Genomic DNA, 12,426 nt, shown 5'->3' on the forward strand with positions numbered 1-12,426 from the left:
TTAAATACTAGTATCTTTCTAATTCTAGAGTCTATTCTTCTAGATAATAAATAATTACTAGTAACTCCTTATTATATATCTTATAATTATACTTAATTAAAGTTATTTTCTTTAAATAGAATCTTACTAGGTATAAAATTCTATTATTATTATATTATAATAATACTCTAATAAATATAAAGTCTAAGATATTAGTTTCTAAAATAGCTAGTTAGTCCTAATTAAAAAACCTTAATATTAATTTCTTAATAAATTTTATTTTTAGTATTTTAAAAGTAGTCTAGTAAGTTAGAGTTTATAAAAATAGGGTTCTTTTTTTCTTTAAGATAGTAATAAGCATGAGAATCTATAAGAATTCTTTAATAAAGTATTAATAAAATCTAGTAAATTTTATAAAATTCTTAATATTAGTAACTATTTTAAGTAATTTCTAATTTATTATAGTCTTAATCTTTTTAAGATTTATATAAATACCTTCTTTTTTAATAATAATATCTAGGAACTTAATTTTTAATTAATAGAATTTATACTTAAATATCTTTATATATAAGTTATTATTTCTTAAAATTTATAATATTTACCTTAAATATTTAGTATATTCTTTTTTTATATAACTATAGATTAGAATATTATTTAGAAATATATTATAAAATATATTTATATATTATTATAGGATATTATTTATAAAATATTAAAAAATAGCTAGAGTACTAGTTAGATTAAATAATATAATTAGAAACTTATATAATCTAAAATAAGTTTAAAAAATAATTAGGTACTCTAATCTCTTCTTAATATAAATATTATTAAAAGTAGTTACTAGATTAATTTTAGAGAAGTACTATATTTCTTGTAGGTTATTTAAGATTTTTTTAATTAGGAGTAATAAATAATAGTCCTTAACTAATATAATATTTAGTCCTTAATAATCTATATATAGGTAGAGGCTACCTCCAGGTTTATTAATAAATAGAATAGGAAAGATAGCTAGAAATAAGCTAGGATATATAAAACCTTTCTTTAGATTCTTTTCTAGCTATTCCTTTAGAATAATTAATTATATTTATAATATTAGATATAATTTACTAAATAAGGACTATTTTTTTTCTTAAATCTTAATATTATAGTTATATAATTAATATAATAGTAGCTTCTCTACTTCTTAGAGATTAAATATATTTTAGAAATCTTATAATTCTAGAGAAAGTATAAATAATAATTTAAAATTAGTATCTCTATACTTTAATTCTTTATTAACTTTATCTAATAAGGTCTAATATAATTTCTATACTAGATAGTAAGTATATATAGCTAGTACTCTTAAGAATATTTAGTATATTTCTATAAGTATAAAAGGTTTTAACTCTAGTAATTCTTCTTATTAATTTAGTTACTTAGGTTAATCTTTCTAAGAAATATTTATTAGGGCTCTTACTTTTATAAATTTAAGAGATATATTATAATATTTATAATAATATTAGCTATTAAATATAGCTATTTAGTTAGAGAAATATATCTTTAGGTTATATATAGTAAGCTAGGCTAGTCCTAGAATAATTAGGTAGTAAAAGAAATAAGTAATATAGAAAATAAATTTCTAATTATAATAATTATTTAATAATAAATTAGTCTCTATATAATATATTACTATACTTTTTTCTATTTTCTTACTATAGAAGTTAGATAGAGATATTAAATAAGAGAATAGAATAGTCTTTAATTTATATATTTTTATTTATTAGTAATCTATAAAGCTAACTTCTTTAGCTCTAGAATTAGTTATAATATAAGTTAGTATTTTTAGATTTTCTTAGTATAGTTATACCCGCCATACTATTAGGTTAGCATGTATATAATAGGGATTAGAAGAGTTAGTTAATTTAATAATAATATAAGATAAGTAAAGTAGTATATCTAGTAATAAGGGCTTTTATATATATTCTAGTACTAGGTAATAATTATAGCTAGGTAGACTTTATTTTCTAAGTTAGGCAGGGTATTAGAAGAGTATAGTTAGTTAAATTCTTTTAAGATAGTAAGATAGTTATTTTAAGCTATAGTATAGGAAGCAGGTAATACTATAGTAAAGATTAGATTAGGATAGTATACTAGTATATTTATCTATTCTTAGATTTATATAAGATATTAATTAGGTAAGAGGTAGTTCTTTATATAATATACTTTATTTTTATAGTAAAAATATTCTTTATACTTATATTATTCTTCTCTAGGGAAGTATAATATATAATAAGTATAAGATAGATTTATAATATCTAAATCTCTTCTAGATATAGGAGGTATAACTAGGTAACTAGATAAGATAGAACTAGGAAAATTCCTTAGTATTACTAGACTAGGGTAGTAGGAACTAAATATTAGGTAAGAATAAGATATTTATAACTAGTATTAGTAGTAATAATTTTTTAATAACTAGAGGTAGTTAATATATTCTTAGAAATTTTAAGATAAGATAGGATTATAAAGTAATATATTTTAGAATTTAATTAAGATATTTTAGATTAAGAAGAATATTAAAAAGTTATTAAGTATTTCTTTTTTTAGAGTAAGATAATAAAACTTTATAAAGTAAATATTAAAGTCTAAGTTTCTCTATTTCTAATTATAGAGATAGTTTTAAGTATTTTAAACTTAATTAGAGTCTCTAAATACTATTTCTAGATAATTAAGTAAGTTAAGATAATCTAAGAACTAGAAAATATTAAATCTTATCTTAAGTAAGATTAATTTATAAGCCTTTCTAGTTAGATATCCTATTATATAGATTAGTCAAGCTTTAGTAGCTAGAAAATAGTCTAGATTAGTATCTATTTTACTATAGATCTATTATATAAAGTAGTAAAGATTAAAATAAATACTATTAAATTCTTATAAATTAGGAAGTTTCTTACTAAAATAAGTACTAAAAAGAAGGCTAGTAAAAATAAGTATAAGTACTCTTATTATATTAGCTACTATAACTTTAATAAGGGGAGCATATTTAGTAGAAGCAGGAATAGTAGTAGAAGTAAGTATAATAAAGATAGTAATAACCTATAATATAGTAAATATATACTTAAACTTAATTAATTTTTATTAAATTATTTCTAATTTTTCTTTCTAGTATAGTATTACTCCCTCCTTCTTAGCTAGCTCTAGGCTAGCTTTATTAACTTAGTTTTAGAGGGTATGAATCTCCTTCTTTAGAGAATTAGTATATTTATTATAGGATTTAAGGTAAATAATCTAGATAATAAAGTTATTAGTAATATAGCTTATAAACTCCTTAACTAAGTCTATAATTAGGAATAGTTTAGATTATTTTAACATGCTAGTAGTAGCTATACTAGGGGTAGGAGCTATATAATATTATAGAGAGTAGATAGGTAGTAGGTATAGTTAATAGCAGGGTATATATTCAGGCTATCTATATATAAATATAATAGGTAGGGGTCAGGTCAGGATAAGGACATAGCTTGAAGAGCTACAATAAGATTAGGGACAACATGGCTTAAATACAGGAGTAGAGGCGGACAGTTAGGGCAGAATCTAACCAGATAGGTACATGGCTATGCTGTGACAAATTCTAGATTTATTAATTAATATATTTATAGATTCTAGACTAGAAATATTTATATAATATTAATTTATATATCTTAATTTTTCTAAAATATCTAGTAATAGAATTTTTATAATAGAGTCTTAGTATTTTAGCTTTTATTTTATTATAATTAGGTATATAAAGTTAGTCTTAATATTTTAAGTATAAACTAGTATATCTATAATTAGTTAATATAATATTAAGGTATCTTAATAGATTATTTTTTAAGATATTTAGAATAGATTAAAGCTTCTTATCTTATAAATAAGTTTTATTAAATAGTAGTTATAATATTAATAATAGGGAGATTAATTTATTAGTAGTAAGTTATTTAGTAAAGTATACTTAGTATTAGTTATTAATATTTAATCTTAGATTAGTAGTAATCTTAGGTAGTAAGTTTTTAAATTTTAAGATAATCTAGCTCTAGTAAAGAAATTATTTATTTCCTTTTTTAAATAAGTCCTCTAACTTTCTAATTAATATATTAAGCTTAATACCTAACTTTCTAGAATAATAATATATTTAGAAGTTAAATCTTAATAAAAATTTAGACTAGCAGGCTTATTAATAATTTAGTAACTTAATTAATATAAAATTGTCATGGTGCAAAGCCATAGTACCTATCTAGTTAGATTCTGCCTTGACTGTCCGCCCTTATTCCTGTATTTAAGCTATGTTATCCTTAATCCTGTTATAGCTCTTCAAGCTATATTCTATCTATTACCTAACACCTACTATTCTACTATTCTATCTAGTTAGCTCCTAGTTAATAAATATTTAAATCTAACTCTACCCCCTAATATTACATAGCTCCTCTTTACTAGGAGTTAATTACTATTATTATGCCTACCTTACTACTTATACTACCTAAAGATATAGAAACCCTCCTATATAATACCCTTAATAAATTAAGATAGTATATTACTAAGATATACTAGTTCTCTACTACTATTATAAAAGAACTTTATAAATTATTTATTTTATATTTTATTATTATTAATCTTTTTAACTATATTTAATAGAAAAATAATATAATTAAGTACTAGAAGATACAAGCTAAAAAAACTTAATAAAAGCTATTTAAAGTACTTACTTAAAATAGTATACCTTCTTAATTACTATCTCTTTCTAAAAAAAATATTAATATTACTACTTCTCTTATTATTACTACTACTCTTACTATATTTATTCCTACTATTTAAACTTCTAAATAACTTTCTAATCTTAATAAATTTAATAGCTAATAAAGTAACTTAAGATACTTTACTTCTTAAATCTATTAGAAAATAATTATAAATCTTAACTATTTTCTAACCTTAAATAGTAGAATAGCTTATATAACTAGTTATTTTAAAGGAACCTTATATATTTAAATCTTATTATATATTTAAGATAAAATCTATAAATTAAATAATTATATTAAAATTTTAAAAATCTTAAAAAAAACTTTTAAAAACCTAAATCTAGAAACTAATATTTATACTAATTTATTTTACCTTTAATAAATCTATTATAAGTTTAATATCTTTTTTATTAAATTCTAATATCTTATATTAGAAAGAAATATAAATAAAAATATCTTATTTATAATTTTAGAATAAATTATTAGTTAAGAATTTTAAGAAATATTAATATATTTTAAGGCCCTATTATAATACTATAACTTTACTAATTACCTATAAAATTTAGAAAATTACTATTATTATTATATAAGTACTACTCTATCCCTATTTATAAAGAATTCCTAGCCTCCTTAATTTATTTTAAAGCTAACTCCTACTACTCAAATTCTTATAGTCCTTATTAATCCTATTATTACTACTACTCCTACTAAAGACCTAATAAATCTATCTATTACTTATTACTTTAATTATTAAATCTAATACCTATATTACTACTATAGCAGTACTAACTATCTAGTAGGTAGCTACTTATACCTTAACTAAAGACTAACTAGCTATACCTTTATATCTATTATTAAACTAGACTTATACCCCTTATTAACTAGAATCTTGCCTACTAAATACCTTATATCCTCTAAATTAGAAAATAGAGTATCCCTAACCTAAGTTATAATTAAGGATACCCCTAGCACTCCCTCTACCTATTAAAGGCTGCAATAACTAGAATAATAGTAGAGGAGAAAAATTACTAATCTAAATTAATAATCCTACTTATTAATCTAGAAATTTTTAATAAGATTCTACTAATCTTTATTATAATTAATTTTAAAGCTAAGAATAAATATTTTATAGACTATAATTAGGCTATAAATAATTAATTAAAGATACTATTATTAAAGAACTCTATCTTATTAAGAAGATTTAATAGTACTTTAGTAAAGTCTAGTAATATTATTTATTTTATTTATTTAATCTAAAGAATTTATAATTATATTAAAAAGAATATTACTTTTCTTATAATTTAATTTATATATTTTCTTATTATTCTTAGCTTACCTTAATTAAAGATTTATAATCTCTAAATTAGATTTACTAATTATATTATTTTATTTAAAAGCCCCTATTATAAGAAATACTATAATATACCTCTAAAGCTTATAAAGATTTTAATATTATATAATATATTATTAAAAACTTCTTTCTAATACCTTAACTCTTACCCTAAATTTCTAAAGAACTAAGATATTACTAGAGTCTTAGTTACTACCTATATTATATATACCTGCTATAGATACTAGATATTTATTACTATTATTACTAATATTAAAGTTACTTTAAACTCTATTACTATTATTAAATCTAAGCTATAAGAGTAACTACCCCCTAAGTTTACTAAGTTCTATAATATATTCTTACTAAAGAAGGCTGAGTACCTGCTACCCTACTAATCTAATAATTATAAGATTAAACTACTACTTAAAAAAACTTTACTTTTTAGAAGCCTATATAATATATCTTAAGATAAACTAAAAATTTTAAAGAAATAAATTAAAAAAAATTTAAAAAAAGATTTTATTTACTTTAATTTTTTCCTTATTATATTCCCTATTTTATTTATAAAGAAATCTAAAGGAGGCTTATAATTCTATATAAATTATTAAGTTTTAAATATAATTATTATAAAAGATTATTATCTACTATTACTAATAAAAAAGATACTAAATAATTTAAAAGAAATAAAGTATTTCTTAAAAATTAATATTATTTCTACTTTTAATAATCTATAGATTAAGAAAGAATAAGAATATCTTATTACTTTTTAAACTTAATTAGGCCTATTTAAATTCTTAATAATATTATTTAAGCTTACTAGAGTTCTAGTATTATTTTAGAGATTTATTAATAAAGCCCTATATAATTATCTAGATATTTTCTATACTATATATCTAGATAATATTCTAATTTATAGCTAAACTTATACTAAATATACCTATTATATCTAATAAGTATTAGAATATTTATAAGTAGTAGAACTTTATACTAAATTTAGTAAATATAAATTCTTCATGCACGAGACAAAGTTTTTAAGACTAATTATAGGTAGAGATAGCTTTTAAATAGACTCTAATAAAGTAAAAATAATTACTAAGTAAGAAATACTAACTTATTTAACTAATATTCAAGCCTTTATTAGCTTTAGGAACTTTTACTACTAATTTATCTATAACTTTTTAAAAATTATTAGACTATTAGTTAACCTAATTAAGAAAAATATTAACTTTAACTAGATACTTACCTGCTAAGAAATATTTAAATAATTAAAAATTACTTTTATAAATACTCTAATATTAAAATTTTTTAACTAATTAAAAAATATAATTCTAGAAATTAATACCTTTAATTATATATTTACTAAAGTACTATTATAATATAATAATAAAAATATATTATATTCTATTATATTTTTCTCTAAGAAATATTCTATAATAAAATATAATTATAAGATTTATAATAAAGAATTATTAACTATTATTTACTACTTTAAAGAATAATATCCTAAACTAGAAAGGACTCTATTACTTATAAAGATTATTATAGATTACTAGAACCTAGAGTATTTTATATTAATTAAGCTACTAAATTATTAATAAGCCTACTAGTCTAAATTTTTATTAAGATTTAACTTCTAAATATATTATTACTTTAGGAAGTTAGGTACTAAACTTAATATATTAATTAGAAAGTTAGAAAACCTACCTAAAAAAGGAAATAAATAATTCCTTTACTAAAGCTAGATTATTCTAAAATCTAAAAACCTACTACCTAAGATTACTACTAATCTAAGACTAAATACTAATAGCTAATACTAAGTATACTTTACTAAATAACCTACTACTAATAAATTAATCTCCCTGCTACTAATATTATAATCACTATTTAATAGAGTTTATTTATAAGATAAGAAGCTTTAGTCTATTTTAAATACCTTAAAAAATAGTTTACTAAGATATCCTAATATTATACTAGCTAATTATAAATATATTAGTTTATACCTAAAATATTAAGACTAACTTTATATACCTAACTATAATAAAATAAAAGCTAAAATATTAAGATTCTATTATAAAAATCCTATTACTAGATATTCTAAAAAAACTAAGATATATAAACTAATATTATATAAATATTTCTAGCCTAGAATCTATAAATATATTAATTAATAAGTCTAGAATTATTATCTTTACTACTAAATTATCTCTTCCTAAGAAATAAAGTAAGAAATATTAAGATCTCTATTAATTTCTAAATATACCTGGCAAGATATAAGCATGAACTTTATTATATATTTATTACTAAATAATAGCTATAATACTATCCTAATTATAGTTAACTATCTAATAAAGATAAAGTACTTTCTCTCCTGTACTAGAATAATTAATATTAAAGAAGTAACTAACCTATTTCTTAAATATATCTAGAAGCTCTATAATATCCCTAAAATAATTATATTAAATTATAGAGTTTAATTTATTACTACCTTTTAAAAATACTTAATATCCTGCCTAAAAATCTATAATCTACTATTTATTACTTATTACCTTAAAACTAATAATTAAATTAAATATACTAATACTATCTTAAGATAATATTTATAAGTATATATATTATACCTGTAAAATAATTAATTTAAATAATTACTAATAACTAAATTTACTACTAACTCTATTTATTCTAAATTTATAAAAGTATTATTATTCATAGCTAACTATAAATTCTACCTAATATTAGAATTTAAACTAAGTTACTCTACTATCTACCTTACTAAGAAAAATACTAAAAAATTTATTAATATTATATACAAGATTTATAAGTTTATCTATATTAAGATTCTATCTACTTAAGCCTGTTATAAAGTATAAGCTAATTACTAAAGATAACCTATATATTACTATACTATAAGATAAGAAGTCTAGCTAGATACCTATAATATCTAAATACTCTACTTATAGAAGAAATTAGATTAGAAGAACTTCAAGCTATACTATATTAAGAAGATTATTAGCCTGCATGCTTATAAATTTAAATTATCTAAAAATATAAGAATCTATCCTATATTTAATATATCTTTACTCTATCCTACTACTAATAATTCTCTACTTAATTAACACCCTAATCTACTACTACCTATTAAAGTAGAAGAATTAAAAAAATAAAAAATTAAAAAAGTTCTTAATTCCTAATAAGTTTATTAAGACTATAACAAACCTAAGCTATAATATACTATTAAGTAGATTAGATATAACAAGCTAACTAAAGAGCCTGCTAAATATTTAGAAAATATTTACTAATTAATAAATAATTACTACCTCTATTATCCTGAGAAACCCCAGCCAATTCCTCCCTAGTCTTAACAGAGCTCAACCCTAAGGAGAAGGGTACTATCACAGTACAAAGCTATAGTACCTATTTAATTAGATTCTATCTTAACTATCCACCCTTATTCCTATATTTAAGCCATATTATCCTTGATCCTATTATAGCTCTTTAAGCTATATCCTGTCTATTACCTAATACCTACTATTCTACTATTCTGTCTGGTTAGCTCCTAGTCAATGAATATCTGAATCTGACTCTGCCCCCTGACAAAAATACTCTAGATTCTAATAATCTATAATAACCTTTATAAATAATAGAGTCCCTTTTAATTTAAGATATTATTTTTTAAAGTAATAAATAATAATTAATAATTTTTTATTATAAATTTTATAATTATATTTTATTATAAAATATTTTTTAGAAAAAAATATAATAAAGTATAATATATTTTTATTATTATATTATAATAGTACTCTAGTAAATATATAATTAAAGGTATTAATTTCTAGAATTATATTTTTTAATTAATTAAAAGATTTTAATATTAGAGTATTTATAAAAATAGCTTTTAATTATTTAAATATTTCTTAATAAATAAGTATTTAATTAAAGTTAATATCTTTCTTAATTAGATTAATTAATAATCTAATAATTTTTAAAAAATTATAAATAAATTAGTAATAAAAGTTCTTAAAGCTAATAAAAGCTTAAATATTAGTTAAATAAGTTAGTATTTCTTACTTAATAATTATTTTTACTTTATTAAAGTTTATTTAGAAGCTATTTTTATTTATAATTAGTTCTAGAAACTTTATCTTATATATAAAGAATTTATATTTACTAAATTTAATATAAAGTTTTATTACTTATAAGTATTCTAATATTTATTAAATATAATAAGTATATTTAGTATAAGTTTAGCTATAAATTAGAATATTATCTAAATATATAGTATAAAAAATATCTAGATAATTATATAAAACTTTATTAATAAATCTCTAAAATAATACTAGAGCTCTAGTAAGCCTAAATAATATTACTAAAGATTTAAATAAATCTAATTAAGTTTAAAAAGTAATAAGATATTCTTATCCTTTTTTAATTTATAAATTATTAAAAATAAAAATAATATTAATTTTTAAAAAATACTTTATTTTTTTTAGATTATTTAGTATCTTTTTTATTAATAATAGTAAGTAATAATCTTTTATAATAATTATATTTAGAATTTAATAATTTATATAGAATTATAGGCCTCTTCTAGGTTTTTTTATAAATAAAATAAGAAATATAGTAAGAAAAAAATTAAAGTAAATAAAATCTTTTCTTAAATTTTTTTTAATTTATTTTTTTAGAATTTTTAGTTTATCTTAAAATATACTATATAAACTCCTAAAAGGTAGGATTTTTCTAGATAGTAGTTTAATTTTATAATTATTAGATTAATAAGGTAGCAGGTACTCAACCTCCTTTAGTAAGAATATATTATAAAATTTAATAAATTTAGGAAATAATTACTCTTATAATTTAGATTTAATAATAATAATAGGATTTAGAGTAGCTTTAATATTAGTAATAATAGTAATAAATATCTAGTATTTATAGTAGGTATATATAATATAGGTAGTAATTAAGATTCTAGTAATATTTTAATTTTTTAAAAATTTAAGGTAAGAATTAAAATATTAAAGAAAAGTTTTTAATAATATATTATATAATATTAAAATCTTTATAAACTTTAGAAGTATATTATAGTATTTTTTATAATAAGAACTTTTAAATAGAATAGTATAATTAATAAATCTAATTTAAGGATTATAAATCTTTAACTAAAATAAGTTAAGAATAATAAGAAAATATATAAATTAAGTTATAAAAAAAATAATATTTTTTTTAGTATAATTATAAATTCTTTAAATTAAATAAATAAAATAAGTAATATAACTAGATTTTACTAAAATATTATTAAATTCCCTTAATAAGATAGGATTTCTTAATAATAATATTTCTAGTTAATTATTTATAATTTAATTATAATTTATAAAATATTTATTCTTAATTTTAGAATTAATTATTATAAAGATTAGTAAAATTTTATTAAGAGTTTCTAGATTAATAGGTAGAATTATTAATTTAAATTAATAATTTTTTTTCTTTATTATTATTCTAGTTATTATAATCTTTAATAAGTAGAGAGAGTATTAGGGGTATTCCTAATTATAGCTTAGATTAGGGATACTTTATTTTTTAATTTAGGAAATATAAAGTATTTAATAGGTAGGATTCTAGTTAATAGGGGGTATAGGTCTAGTTTAGTAGTAAATATAAAAATATAACTAGTTAGTTTTTAGTTAGAGTATAAGTAGCTACTTACTAGGTAGTTAGTATTACTATAATAATAATATAGGTATTAGATTTAATAATTAAGGTAATAAGTAATAAATAAATCTATTAAGTCTTTAGTAGGAGTAATAGTAATAATAGGATTAATAAGGATTATAAGAATTTAGGTAGTAGAAGTTAGCTTTAAAATAAATTAGAAAGGCTAGAAATTCTTTATAGATAAGAATAGAGTAATATTTATATAATAATAATAATAATTTTCTAGATTTTATAAATAATTAATAAAATTATAATATTATAATAGGGCTTTAAAATATATTAATATTTTTTAAAGTTTTTAATTAATAGCTTATTCTAAAATTATAAGTAAGATATCTTTATTTATATTTTTTTTTAATATAAGATATTAAAATTTAGTAAAAAAAATATTAAACTTATAGTAAATTTATTAAAAGTAAAATAAATTAATATAAGTATTAATTTTTAAATTTAGATCTCTAAAAATTTTCTTTAAGATTTTTAAAATTTTAATATAATTATTTAATTTATAGATTCTATCTTAAATATATAATAAGATTTAAATATATAAGATTTTTTTAAAGTAACTAATTATATAAACTATTTTATTATTTAAAGTTAAAAAATAATTAAGGTTTATAATTATTTTTTAGTAAATTTAAAAAATAAAGTATCTTAAATTAC

The sequence above is a fragment of the Aspergillus ochraceoroseus genome (genome assembly GCF_002846915.1).
Source record: "Aspergillus ochraceoroseus IBT 24754 chromosome Unknown P175scaffold_3, whole genome shotgun sequence".
Taxonomy (NCBI): domain Eukaryota; kingdom Fungi; phylum Ascomycota; class Eurotiomycetes; order Eurotiales; family Aspergillaceae; genus Aspergillus; species Aspergillus ochraceoroseus.